Below are 14,731 nucleotides of genomic sequence, written 5' to 3' on the forward strand. Positions count from 1 at the left end.
AGAGCACCTGTGCAGTTTGGAAGGCGATGAAGCTAGAAATACAGTTGGAAAAGGGCTTCGGTGCTAGGCTGAGGAGTTTATCACTGAATTTCCAATGGTCCCTGAGCAGGCTTTGTCAGCAGTAGGAGAAATACTCATGGTCATTTAAAATACGGGAAAAGCCCTGGCTGGTGTGACTCAGTGGATTGAGCACCAGCCTTCAAAACAAAGAGTAACCAACCATTCAATTCCCTGTCAGGAGACATGCCTGAGTTGTAGGCCAGGTCCCCAGTTGGGGGCGTGTGGGAGGCAATCACATATTGGTGTTTCTCTCCCTCTTTTTCTCCTTCCCTTCCCCTCTCTCTAAAAATATAAGTAAAATCTTTTTAAAAAATAAAATACAGGAAGACATGCAGGTGGTCCCTTGACTGCTTTGGGAGACAAAATTGGGAACCCTCCTTATAGCTGGAGGAGGCAACTGTATGTCTGACCCTCTGGATGTGGTAGCTTGCTGAGGAGCTGTGGCTCTTATCAACTCCTGGACTTCCTTCTAAATGACTGGTGAGAAGTGCCAGGTTCTCAACACCTGTTCCCTCCCCAAGATGTTTGTGAAAACACATGACCCGTGGTAAGTATTCTGGGGACACTGGTTTACAGACATGGTATTTTAAACTTGGAATGTCTTGGATGCATCCCTCCCACCCCCATGCAATGACAAGCACCAATGGCAGCCAGGGGAGGGACCCCACACCCTAACTCCCCTCCCTGGCCTGTTTTTCATTTGCTTTTTGATTTTCAGTTTTGTTGCCCAGGGGAAGAAGACCTAATCTCTTCCCTGAATTATAAAATCCAGTCCCAGTGGGCAGAGGCAGCAGTTTAATGAAAAGACCAGACTTCGGAGCCAGACAGACCTGGGTTAACTTCCATCTTCACTTTTTGGTATTTGGCTTTGGGCAAGCTACTGCACCTTCCTAAACCTCTGTTTTCTCATTGGCAAAATGTGGACTGCCTCACAGTTTTGTGTGAGGATTCAATGACAAATTGTCACATAGTAGAGATTCCAAATGTTAGTTTCTCTTTGTTTTTTCCTATGAACTCCAGGGTCTTTCCTTTTTTCTTTTCTAAGAGAAGTAGGTTATAGCAGCAAATGTGGGCTCTGAAGCCAGACAATTGAGGTTTGAATACTGTTTCTGTCACTTATTGACCCACCTTATGACCTTGGGCCAGTTAATTAACTTGTTTGTGCCATGATTTCAACGTGAGATGGGGACTACATAAAAGAGCTTGGAACTGTCCCTGTGCACTGCATACATCTTAGCAATTATTATTATAATATAGGAGAGCTTATGAGTTGTTAAAGTGAAGATGAGCCCAAGAAGCCAGAATCTCCCCTTCCCCCAACTCGAGGGGTTCTGTGTGTGACCGCTTGGAGGAGTGCTCAGAAACTTCCGATTAACTGCTGTGAAAGAGAAGGTTCTAGTACCCAGTTGGAAGGAAGGGGTACTAATAAGACAGGAAGAAGGGAGTGGAAAACCAGAGGCCTCAGGCGGCTCTGAAAAGGTGGTAGAAGCCAGAGCTTGCTCTAGAGATGACTTAAATCAAAACACACGTATGGTTTCTGTAGGCAGAAGTGGAGAAGCCTGTCCTCTTTGCAGGCACCGGCTGGGACCTGGCACCAGAGTCTAGCAGGTGGCCAGCGGTGGGCAGGCCTTGTCGTGGGGCCTGGAGTCCAGACCACGATTCAGCGAGCCTGTAGGATTCGGCCGGAGCTGGTGGGCGGGCTCGCTGGCTGGCTGGCTGGCTGGCTGGCTGACGGGCGGGCGGTGGCGAACGGACTACAACTCCCGGCATTCACCGCGGCGGGCGGGCCGCTGCACCTGCTCAGTGGGGCCGCCCCGGGCGCCTGGGTATTGATTATTCCATTGTGTGGGACGCCTAGGCTCCAGCCAGTGAAAGAGGCGGAGGAGTAAGGGCCAGGAGGAGGAGGAGGAGAAGGAGGAGGAGGTGGGCGAGGAGGAGAAGGAGAAGGAGGAGGCAGGGAGCGAGCGAGTGCCCTGGGTGAATCAATGGAAAGCCCCTCACGAAGCCGGGAAAACACTTCAGCCGCAGCCAAATAGCATTGATTATTTTCCTTCACTTCCCTCACCACCGTGAATTTATTTATTTATTTTTTCCACCTCCGTCCCCGACGCCCCGGAGTGAGCGCTGGAGGGAGGGAGGAGGAGGGGGAAAAAAAGGAATCAACACATCGGAGAAGTCCCTTCCAAGAGCTGCCCCCTCCCCTCCCCGCCTCGCGCTGCTCGGCGGCCGCGGTTCGACTCCCGTCCCTGCTTCCAGCTGAGGTGTAAGTGCATCGATTTCCGATGCTGCTGGGTGTTTTTTTTTTTTTTTTTTCTTCTCTTCTCCCTCTCTTCTTCCCTTCCTTGCTCTTTGGAAGCTTGAGACGGAGAGGAGAGGAGGCGCGCGGAGACTGCCGCTGGAGGGCACGCCGAGGGACTGGAAAGGGCTGGGGGAGGGGACACGGACGGACGGACCGACAGACCTGGATCTTGAGGAGAAGGAGGGGCGGGGTGGGGGAGGGAAAGGGCTTGCGAACGGGGATGGGGGAAGAGAGAGGTGCAGGGGTGGAAAAGAGACGGGGAAAGGAAAGGCATCGAGGCTGGACAGGGAGCCAGCGGGACAGACGGAGGGTAACGAGAGCCTAGACGGACTGCGCCGAACTGTGCGGGCAGCAGGGATCCCGGAGGGAAGGGGAGGCCGGGTGAGTGCAAAGGCTGGGAGCTGTCAACCTGGAGGGGCTTGAGTCTCGGCGGCCCCACACCGGCAACGGGATGGGGGAGAAACCCTGGCAGGCAGGCGGGCTGATGGATGGGCTAGCGCGCTGTGGGTGGGGGTGGGTAGGACGGGATGTGGATACTCTTAATCTTCGATCTTCGTGTTTTGCTTTTTGTTTCTGGAAAGGTGCGAGGTGAGGGGAGGCCACTGCTCCATTCAAGGTGAAGTGTGTCTCTCCTGACCCCTTAAGTCTTCATTCCCCTCTCCTTGAGTAGCCCTATCATTTTTGAGCACTTGACCACGCGTCGTCTTGCTGTGCCTGTAGCCTGTAGCCCAGCTGATCTCTGCCCATGTGTTCCTGCCTCTTGATTTTGCCATTCTTCACCTCATTCATTCTTCCAACCCGTCTCTCTCTGGGTTTGTATGTCACTGTCTCTGCATGTGATTTTCCCACCCAAGTGATCCTCTCCCTGTGTGTCCCTGTCACTATGTGTCATGCCTTGGCTGCCTGACTGTTCTTCCCGTCTAGGACTCCATGCCCTCTCCTTCAGGGTCTCTATGGATTTCTCTGGCCTTTTCAGGCTACTTTGGAGTTTGCTTATCAATCATGATTGTGGTGGTCTCTGGTCAGGGGCCTGGAAGAGTCCAGGGATGGAGCAGAAAGGTCCCCCCACCAAGGACTCCAGTGTCCTTTCCTTTTCAGCACAGCCAGGACAGCCTCCACTTCCACCTTAACCGGGAAGCTTTGGAACTTGCTAGCATTGTTGAGTGTTCCCTTTGCCATGTGCTTCTCTCCCCCATCAGGATCTCACCTCTGGTCTCCTGTCATCTGCTTCTCCCAGAGCTCCCCATCACAAACCTCTTGCTGACTTGATTTTCCTCCCTACCCTCACTTTATCATTGTATATTTTTTCTTTTCCCCATTTTGTTTCACTCCTTTTTTTCCATCCCTGGCTCTCATGATCTCACTTGCCTATTCTCCACCTTTGTTCCCATAATCTGTGGTCTTTCTGCCTTTTCTCCTTGGTTACCCTAAGTTCCTTTTATCCTCTCACCCATCATTTTAATTCCAGCTGCAGAAAGTACCAGAGAGCGAGGGTCTGGGAGAGGTTGGGAGTACGGTTTCTGAAGGCACATAAACAGGCCAAGAAATCAACTTAATGGGTTTCCAGGGGCATATAACCCCTTCATCTGTCAGGACCATTATGTCTGTTAACTGTCAAGTATGACTTTGGAAGGGGACATTCTCTAGAACTCTGAGTTCCACCCTGCTTGGTTGCCCCTTATCCTTCAGTTTATTCTAGTGGCTTCTTCACTTTCCAGTTCTTCATCCTGCAGCCCTGCTATTATCATATTTGGATTCAGCGTGATTTCTTTTGGAGTCAGTTTTCATTAGCGTGACAGAAGCTATCTTATGCAGGAGGCCAGATTCATTCAGCCTAAAGAACGGGAAAGGTGGATAAAGAGTCTGTAAAGTTCACCTTGTTTTAAGCCCATCATTGTTTTTCCAGATATCAGGAGCTTGAAAGGGTAAAAGGAGAAGGTAGATATGGACAGAAGATGGACGATTTCAGAGATGAATAGAACTACAGAAAGGAAGGAGAGGCTGGATACAATAAATGCGTGGGGTAGAGAAATGCATGCCATGAGGACTGTGCAAAGGAAAGGAAGAAAATCCATGTGGAATGGGAGGCAGGGGAGGAACCAAGGGGTGATTAATGAAAAACTAGGAGAATGAAATAAAAAATGATTTAATATGATACAGAAGGAAAGAGGGAGAGAAACGATAGACTATTCCTAAAGAGGAGGTCAACAGAAAAAGCAATATGAAATGAATACAATGGTAAAGTGGGGGAAGGGAGGAATTGGAGAACAAGATGAGTGTGGTACAAAGAAGGTAAATGGAAGGCAAATGAGGAGTGCTGAAGCAGATCAGAGCTCTACAGAGCTTGGTAGGGGAAAGAGGAGAGGGTGAGGTATCAAAGGAAACAACTGCCTCTGGTGTGAGAAGGACACAGCGCAACAAATGCAAAGAGAGCAAGAGAGCACTACAGGAGGGGTGATTTGGAAAGAAGGTAGAGCAGAAATACCACTGGGCGAAGCCCCAAAAGAGAGATGCCAGAGAGGGAGAGCGCATGCAGAGCTATCTGGTGATGAGAAAGGGAGAGAAGAGCCTCACAAGCATTCATTCCTTCTGCCAAATCACTGCCCCACCAAAGGCCTTTCATTTCATTCCCAAGCCAGGGGAGCACAAGAAAAGAGATGAAAAAGTAGAATTTCTATTTACTTTAGCCGACAGGAACTTGAATATTTCTAGCCCCTTGAGAACCAAAGACCTCAAGTCTCTGATGTCATAAATTGCTGGTGTTGCCTTGGCAACCTGACAGGGTTACTCCCTCCGTGATGTCAGAGCAGCTGGTATTACCTTGAAACCCATAGAGAAACAACTTGCTGCTTTGCTGGGGAGCTGTACACTTATGTGGACTGGGGCCTGAGTCAAATCTGTAGGATTTCTGGGTCTGGTAGCTTGACCTTGCCTTCCTGGAGCTGTTCTGAGCTCAGAATGAGGTCCTATGTGTGAGTGCCTGAGGTTTGCTAGGGCCTGCAGGAGCAAGGGGAAGGAACCTGGGGAGATGGGGACGTGGAGAATGGGATGGTAGGACTGAAAGGCAGGCAAAGAAGAACTGAAAATGGCAGTTACAGAATGGGAAAGAAAGGCTTTGTGAGAAGGGAGGAGACTTATCAAAAATGTAAAATGCACCTCTTTGGGTTTAGGAATGGAGACTGAAGCTGGATATACAGAAGAGCAAGGATCAGAGCTGTGTGAGAGTGTCAATTGGTACAGGAATAGAGAAAAGGGGATGGTTCTGAATTGCCAGGGGGCATGGTGGAATTTGACTGTAGAGGAAGAGGAAAAAGAATGGGTCTCTGAGTCATATAGACAAAGCTATCCAGTGAGAGACCCCAGGTTAGTCCTGATGGCTACGAGCAGGGGCTGCATCTGTCTAGTGTCTGTTTTCCAGCACCTAGGATGGTGTCTGTTGATCAAATGTTGAATTAATAGGAAGAGGCTAAGGGAAAGAGTTGCTTGCTTTCCTCTCACCCCTCCCTTCAGGCCTGTGTGTGTGTAATGGGTAAGTTGAGAAATCAGAAACTGGAGAAAGGGGCTGGAAGAGAGTTAGCTGAGCAACAGTGAGATCTGAGAGGCAGACTGGATTAGGGGCACACTTGGAGGCAGCCAGGGTGGACTCTAGGGGCTGATCTGGGGAGTCAATATTGAGATAATGGGAGGAAAACATGAAAGAACAGTCTTAGGAGCCCAAGAGGAAGATGTGGAAGAGGGCAGAGCAAGAAGGTGGTTTCCAGAAAAGGTTGAGAGTTATTTCCAAAGATAGAGTCAGCAGATTTGAATCCGGAGTAGCATCCCCGCTCCACCCCATCCCCAATCATGAAACCACAATTGAATTGGTCATGCTCATGTTTATACCTTGGTCACAAATAAAGAGTTTATAAGTCAATACCAGGCCCATCCTAAACATCCTATCCTAATTCAGGCAATTACAAGGAATCAGTGTTGGCCAACTGGGCCAAAAGGCAGAAAGAAGCACAGTCCTGATGTAAGGAACCCTGTGAGGGATGGCTTTGACACTGACTGCCTGCTGTTGAACGAGTTCAGAGGTATCTAGGAGAAGAGGGAGAGGCAAGAAATGCAGAGCACACCACAACTCGAGTGAAATCTGCAGACAGAGGGAGAGTCTAAAGACACAGAAGCCAAAGAGAAGAGAGATGTACCCAGTCAGGGATTATAATCTGTCCTTTCCCTCCGGTGACCAGTGAGAAAGACTCTGAATGGGTGGAGAACTCTAAGAAGAGCAGGAAGAGAGTGAGCTGGGAGCCCTAGGGCTATAGTAAGAAAGGCCAGGGCAGCAGGGGAAGGGGCTGGTGGGCAGTGCAGCTGGAAGCACTGTCAGCGGCCGGGCAACTCATATTTTGCAGCAGGCGACAGGCTGTCGACACGGCGGTCCTTTACCTCACCGTTAGAAACTCATTTCATTGATTTTTCCATCTTTCTTCTCTGGCTCCTCAGTCATCCCACCACTGGTTTTCCCGGAGTCTCTTGCCTCTCTGGGGAAAGTCCCAGGGGACACCTGCCCACTGCCCCCCCACCCCAGGCTGGTGAGACAGGGGTAAAAGATTTAGAAGTGCCTTCCAGCACTCTGAGATAATCCCATTGGTTCTTAGTGTCCCCCTCACGTAGGAACTAGTCCAGGAACTCTGTGTATAGTTGTTTAGGGTGCCTAGTTAAAGGATGACAGGGCAGAGGTTCACCTGCTTTCCTGTCACCAAGCTGTACCACTGGCATGTTAACTGCATACACCTGGAGGAAGACATCTTTTTCTAATTCCTTCTGAGACAGCTCAGCAACCCTCAAAATTTTTTTTTCTTCCAGTCAAATGAGAGAACAAGAGCTCACCTCTGTATTTGGGCAGGAATATGGGATTACATTAAAGCTACAGTTCTGGCCTTGAAATCACAGCAGGGCCACGCACTGATATAGTGCTCATTAGCAGGACAAGTAGCAAGAGCTCTCTTTGGAGAGAATAGGGTGTAGGGATGCAGCATCTGGTCCTGTGTTAGCGTATTGACATGCAGTCGGTGGGGCAGGGTGGGCGTGGGTCAGAGATTTTTACTTCATGTGTGGGCATTTCCCTAGTGCCTACAGTCACGGCCAACTACCCTCAGCTTCTCCCTTTGGGGCTGGGAGTGGGCCGAAGGTCAAGAGTCAATTGCCAGCCATTTGGCTTCTCAGTGAAGGAGGGCAGAGGGTGGGAAAGGACTGTTAGAGTGTTTCCCTGAGGAAACGATGGTGTAAATGCCATTTCCAGCTTCAGATTTTTCATTCCTTGTTTTGTTGGTGACCACCCCCATCCCCCATCCCCACCTCAGTCTTGGGAAGCTCTTTCTCTGGAGCCCAGTGTGTCTTGGGTCTCGGATGTCCGAGTCTGGGTTCTGCTGCTTCCCTTGCCATTGCAGTTGTCTTCCTTCCTACCCAGCCCCTTCCGTGTTCTGTGTCACTGGCCTACTTTGGTCATAAATACCTTCTTCCTCCCATCTCCAGCTTTTTCAGGCTGTGTGGTTTCTGAAACCCAGAGTTAAATCCTGGTGCTTGAGGGAAAGGAGTGTATCTGAGGTTGGGAAGAGGAAAGAAAGGGAAGGCAAAGAAAGAGGTTCAGGATGGATGGGGCAGAGAGGAGTGGGAGAAGCCAGACAAGCAGAGGATGACGATGAGAGGGAGTCTGAAGTAAAAACCATGTGACTTCCAGCTGGGAGAGAGCCAGAGAGAAGGCCACAATTTAAATGAAAAAGGAGGAGGGCGGTAGGCTGTGAGGACTTCGAACAAACTGGAAGAGAGGAACCAGGAGGCTAAGCTCCTGCGGGGAAATGAAGGCCAGGAGGAGGAGGAGGAGGAATAGGACGAGTTTGTGGGAGAGGCCTAACGCAGCTAAGGCAAGCAGCTGTCTCAGCCTCCTTGTCAGTCCTGAGTTCAAGCTGTGCTGGCTTTGAACTTTGTGGGAGGAATTGAAGTGGCAAATTAATGACAATAATGAAGTCACTGCTCCTTGTTTGTCTTTCCTGGTTTCCCTCTTGAGATTTGTCCTTTGGCCAGACGGGGCAACTTGGGGGAGGGGAAGGACAGCTGCAGAAAAGTGGGGGAGGGGCACAGAGAAGGAGATGGGGAGGACAGACAGACCTGCAGAAGGAAGAGGGACTATGGATGGAGGAGAGGAGTGACAAGGGAGATGCAGAAAGCAGAGGGAAGGGAAAAGAACAATGGGGAGCAGGAGAAGGAGGCTTAGGAGGAGGAGCAGAAGAAGAGGGGGAAGAAGTGGACTGAGGAAATTGCCAGCCAGAGGGACAGAACATGGCCAGGGCTGAAAGAGCTGCAGCTGGCGGGGCCTCATCTCCATCTCTAATGGCTGTAAAATGAGGTTAGCTCCATTAGAGGTGGTGAGAGTGTAACAAGATCACACTCATTAGGTCTGGGCAATCCCAGTAATTACCACCACCCCAAACATGCCTGTGCCAGCCGGGCCTTTGAGCACAAACAGGCACACGGCAGCACACCCACACTGGACACCCCAAGACACCTCGCCACTGACCAGGATCCGTACCTGAGGCCTGAGACCCAGCACCTTCCTAACCTGGAAGAGGTACTGGGACAGGCTACCCCCAGGCCCTCAGCACAATCAAAAAGCAATAAACACACGCACACCCCGACTCAGGAAATAAGGCGTGTGGCTGAATAATTGTTTTTATTTGTTAATCGCATACAAAGTGCCAATCCCAATAATGATCTCAGTGGACACAGCTCCATGAGGAACTATTCCCCATTCTATATATGAAGAAGTGGGCTTTACGCAACCCACCCAAGGTCATTATAAGTAATAGAACTAAATATGATTCCAGGTCTGTCTCTCCCTAAAGGCTATATTTTTAATACCATACCACTTGTTTGATGACATTCATATTCTGTTATGGATACACATGTGTAGACTTTCAGCTTTAAGAGGCATCACAGATGAATACACACATCATCATCAGTCAAATAATTCAACCTTTGATAATCTGTCTAACTCACCCTAACCCCAAACTCAGAACACACATGCATGCAATGGCCATGGCCCCTGCATAGACTATAATGTGGATGGTGCCCATGGGAGTTGTACAAAGCAGTCGGCCTGTTTGGGCCCATCTTATACTAAGAAACAGGGAGACAGCTGTCACTTTCCGGCTCAAAGAGTAGCATGAACAGTATACATATGCATATGGCAGAGTAAAAAACTCAAAGTTTTTATTGAAAATGTATGCCAGCCAGAGTTTAGAAGCTTACAAATTAACCCAAGAACAGAGCGCAGGGGTCAGGCTACCTCAGTCGAACTCTACTTTCCAAGTGTGAGACCTTAAACATCTGCATCCATGTTTGTAAAATGGGAATGAATAGCTATATCTATGTTATTAGACTGTAGTGGAGGATTAAGCTGTGTGATGCTTGCAGAGGGCTCAATACAGGCCTCACACCTCACCGTATTCCCTCGTGCCTAACTTAAGCATCTTGCAAGGTGTAAGATACAGCCTCCTTGCTCCATTCCTCTCACCAGGACAAACTGTTTGTCCAATCTGATGCCAAAGCAGGGAGGCTTCAGTGAGATTCAATACTTACATATGCAGATCAGGATCCAGCACCCCAACCCCCAACTTCCCTACCTCTCCCTCCTTTCTTCCTCCCTCTGCTCTGCCTTAGGTCTCTCTTTACCCTCTGTGACACTCCTTTTCCTGCCATTCTCATTTTCTCTCTCGTAGACAAAATTTACCTTACACAATATAAATACTCCCCAAATTTTTAGGGAGAGGTCTAGGAGAGATAGGTAGAATTAAAATGGAGGGATAGGAGTACCTTCTTTTTTTTAAATATAGAAGGTAAGATTTAGAGACAGAGAAAGTTATAATTTTAAATGCAGGGGGAAGCCCTGGCTGGTGTGGCTCAGTGGATTGAGCACCAGCCTGCCAAACCCAAAGGTCATGGGTTCGATTCCCAGTCAGGGCACATGCCTGGGTCACAAGGCCAGGTCCTCAGTTGGGGGCATGTGGGAGGCAACCACACATTGATGGTTCTCTCCCTCTCTCTCTCCCTGCCCCTCTCTCTAAAAATAAATAAATAAAATCTATAAAAATAAAATAAAAGCAGGGAGAAGTCATTACTAGTTTTGATCCAAGTATTAGCTGCTCCTGCACCCAGGCAAAGTGTGAGCCTGGGAAAAGCTTTCAATCTGCCCCGGGAAAATGAAGTGACTAGGCCTAGCAGTCAGGAGGGCCAAATGGGAAATGAACTGTGCTGCTGGGCAGACTAGACTTAAATCCTGACCACCTGCCCTGGGTGGTGTGGCTCAGTGGATTGAGCACTGGCGTGCAAACCAAAAGGTTGCTGGTTCAATCCCAGGATAGGCACATGCCTGGGTTGCAGGCCAGGTCCCCAGTTGGGGGTGTGCGAGAGGCAACTGATTGATATATCTCTTGCACAGGGATGTTTCCTTCTTTTTCTCCCTCCCTTCTCTCTAAAAATAAATAAAAATAAAATCTTAAAAAAAGCATCCTGCCCACCTAAGAATCTGTCCTCAATTGATAAGGGCAGAGATTAGAGAATGAATCCTGGTCAGGAAGGGGCAAGACAGAAGGAAAGCTGTCAGCCTGCAAACACTTTGCTCCACTCTGTGGGAGGAGATAGGCAAGAGAGAAGGTAAAGTACTAACCCGATTGAACACCCAGCATGTGCACTTTCACAGGTTACTTAGTCTAGTCTTCACCACAGCCGGTAACGAAGGTGTCATTATTCCCATTTTCCCACATAAGGAAATAAGATTCTCAGTAAGTAGCTTACTGAGGTTGCACAGCTGGTGAGTGGGGGAGTCAGGACTGACTGTGGGTCAGCATGAATCCAAAGCCCAGGGTCTTCTGCTGCCTTAAAATATATAGCTCATCTAGTTCAAATTTGTTTGCTGTTTATACGCAACCCTTCCCCCTATGCAGGGTGCATAAACTCCACCTTTCCAGTTTCTCTTCCCTTCCTCTCCATGACTGCCTCCTGTTTAAAGCAACAGGTTGAGTGAGAAAGGAGAGAGAGCCAAGGGCAAAGTGAATGTGGGAGAAAGCAGTGCCTTAAGCAATAATTTCAGAGAGGGAAGAGAAACGGTCCTAAAAATTGGCTCTGAGTTAGCAAAAGGAGGGTAGACTGAACAACAGGAAAAGTGAAAGACAAAAATGTTTGGAGGGCTCTGATGTGGAAATCATTGTATGCAAATTTTAAGCTAATGTGTTGGTGCCCACTGGTAGACTTTGCTGGGAAAGCCTTTGCCTTGTTGGGTTTGGAAAAATGGAGGGAGGAGGGTTTGGGGTTTTTGTTTTAAGAAGGGGAGCCCAGAGGAGAAAGCCAGCCAATCTGTCCCCTCCAGGTCTGTCCTCTCCTGAGTGGTGTTCCCTTTGCAACCACTAGGGAGCAGTAGTGTTCTCTCTCAGAGGTGGGAGGGGGCGCTACCCAAGGGGAGTCCTGGTCTTGGGGCTCCAGAGGACTGGCTCCTCCCTCTCTTTCCCTCCTGTTAACCTGAACCCATTCCCTGGCCCCCTCCTCGGATCTCTCCTTCCTCAGATCTCATGTTTCTGGTGGTTCCTTTGCCCTCGCCCCTTGGGCTTCTGTAATTCCCTGGTTCTGAAGCCTCCGTGTAATCTCCCTGGCTTGCGTGGTCTCAGAGCCTGCCTTTTCAGTTGTCTGCAGGTTCACATGGAGCCTTTCTGTCCATCTCATAACATCTGCATCTCAGTAGCTTTTTGGGTCCCTACTGTGCATTCTGGAGCCTCCTGGCTCCCTGGTTTCTTTCCTGTTCTAAGTACTGTATCTATCCTCTGAACAGGGAGTACAAATCACGAAGTAGGAGTTCTTAACCACCTAATTTACAGGGGTCTTTCCACATCCCAAAGAATAGTTGCAGTTCAGTGATTAGGCAACAATTCCCTAGCTGAGCTTTGAAAGTAGCCTCTTCCATCTGGAAGGTGGAAGAGGGCAATACCAAAAACAAAACAAAAACTCTTTTGTTTCTCCATAGCCTTCTCCTCACCCTGTGAGGGTAGGAAGCATGAGGGAGGGAGATAGGATGAAGGGACAGCATGGGCACTCTGGAGATGAGGCCTTTTAGGGTTAGGAGCTGGAAGATTCATCTTGGGGGATGACTGTACCCTCAGAACTCGCCACTCTCCCTTGGCTCCAGGCCTGCCTCCTCCCATCCCCCCTGGTGGCAGCAGCCTTGTAATTTAAAGCTCTCTCTGTCGCCTCTAATGTGATCCTCTCGTTTTATTGACTCTCTCTGCCGTCTGTGGCGCCCCTTCACATCAATCTCCGTTCTAATCACGCCGCCGCCACTGCCTGCTCTGTCTCCCCTCACCCTCTCCTCGTGGGCCCCCCATCCTTGCCTCTACCCGGCTTTCCTTTTGACTGCCCCCCAACCTCCACCCTATACCTGATCCACCCTCTTCCTCCTTCCCTCCAGAGGCTGAAATGCCAGGGCCTTTGAGGGGCTGCCTTCTCCCTTTCCCCTGCCAAGATGTGCTCCAAGGGAGAAGAGAGGCTCTTAAAAGAGGAAAGCCCAGAACTCAAAGAGGAATGGCACTGGTCTGAGGGAGAACAGGACTGTAGGTGGGGGGTGACTTTTAGGCTTGTCATCTGGTTCTGCATAATCTCTAGAAAGAGATATAAACTGAGTTTGAGATAGAAAGGGCAAAGAAAGGGACCAGGAGATTCAGAGAGGAAAGGAAGAAAAGATTGAGGAGGAGGGAAATGGAAGGAGGAAAAAAGTGAAAAAAATAATTGCTGCAGTTAAAGGTTTGTAATAAATAGTGGGTGATGAGAGAAGCACAGAGAAGGAAGGGGGAGGGGGAGTTGGGGGTGTACCATGGCAGAGATAAATTTGCAATTGAAATTATTTCCTGAAGAGGAGGAGGGGCAGGTTGGGAGGTGGGGAAGAGATTTGCAAGTTTAAACAGCTTCCGACCTACCCTCTGCGATCTGGGTCTCCCACACAGGCTAGCCTAAAGCTAAATTCCTTTGGTTTCTAGCTAGGAATCTGCTGTATTTTTCCCCCTCAATCCTGGGAAATTGCAGCTTTGGAGAGAGGGCTTAGGTCTTCCTAGCCCTCCTCTGAAGTTTGATCTACAGTTGAGTTGGGTGCCAGGGGAAGACAGCACCTACCCAGCTCAGTCCTCAGCAATGGGGCCCAGGAGAGGCCCTTCTTGCCCGGCCTCAATTCTTCCCATCAGGTGGGGCAGTGATTGGGTACTGGGCCTTGCTTCAAGGGTGGAGGACAGTGGAATGGTAGATCCACACACATTTATCATCCCCCCCGCACCCCCCGCACCCCTCCCCTGCTGAATTCCGTAGGAGAAATATCTCCCACAACTTCGGGGCTTCTTTCTGGTCATTTAGGATAGACTCTTCCCCACCTCATTCCTTCATTCTTTTTAGTTCTCCACCCCCAACCCATTTCATCTACCCCTTTGCCCAGGTGCTGATATGCATTTTCATTAGCATGTTGATCTAGCCCCACTCGGAGCTCCTAAATGGCTTCAACTTCATGCCTGGCTAGCCCCCTCAGGAGTGGGAGAGAATTGGGAATAGGGCCTACAGTTTGGGTGGGGCCAGACCAAGATCCATGCCAAATCCAAGGATCTGGAGATGAGGGTTAGAGGTGGCCCAGGCCCCAGGGAAGGAGACGCCATACACCTCCTCCCTCCCCTGAAGCACTCTGGCCTGAGTGCTAAAGGTTAGGTCATTAGAAATCTGCCGATATGAAAAACTGGAGAGGTTGTTAGGCCCGTTGGGACAGTAGAAGTGTAGGGTGGGGAGGCTTGGGATGGTGAAGTTGAAGGGGTGGGTGTCGGTAAAAAGGCTGGCAGCAGCATGCTGAGGCTTGGTACTTCTTTCTAGTCAGTCAGCTGGAGGGAGCCCAGGAACCCTAATTTCTGGACTTTTGGAGGCCTATTTTGCCTGTTCTGTGTCTGGGGGACAGTCTGACTGCCTGGAGGAGCCCAGGCCACAGCTCTGGGATAGAGCTCTGCCCCACCAGTCCTTTTCTAGTTTCACCATCCTGCAGCTGCGTGGCCATCGGCAGCTCAATGAACCCGTTTCTTGGCTGCCTCATCTGTAAAATAAGGTTGTTGTGAGTTTAAATGAGATGATGTAAAGTATTTAGCACGGTGCCAGGACAAACCTTAATAGCTGTTATTAATATTTTTACTATTATTATCTTTTATATCTTTGGAGAGGAGGAGGCTAGTCACATAAAAGTTCTCTTTCCACCGGTCAGGGAAGCTCCCACCAACTCCACACACTTGTGACCAGAGATAGGTATGGTAGGTGTCTGGGAGCAGCATG

Source organism: Furipterus horrens, unplaced genomic scaffold (genome assembly GCF_987537825.1).
Source record: "Furipterus horrens unplaced genomic scaffold, mFurHor1.1.pri manual_scaffold_3, whole genome shotgun sequence".
NCBI lineage: Eukaryota > Metazoa > Chordata > Mammalia > Chiroptera > Furipteridae > Furipterus > Furipterus horrens.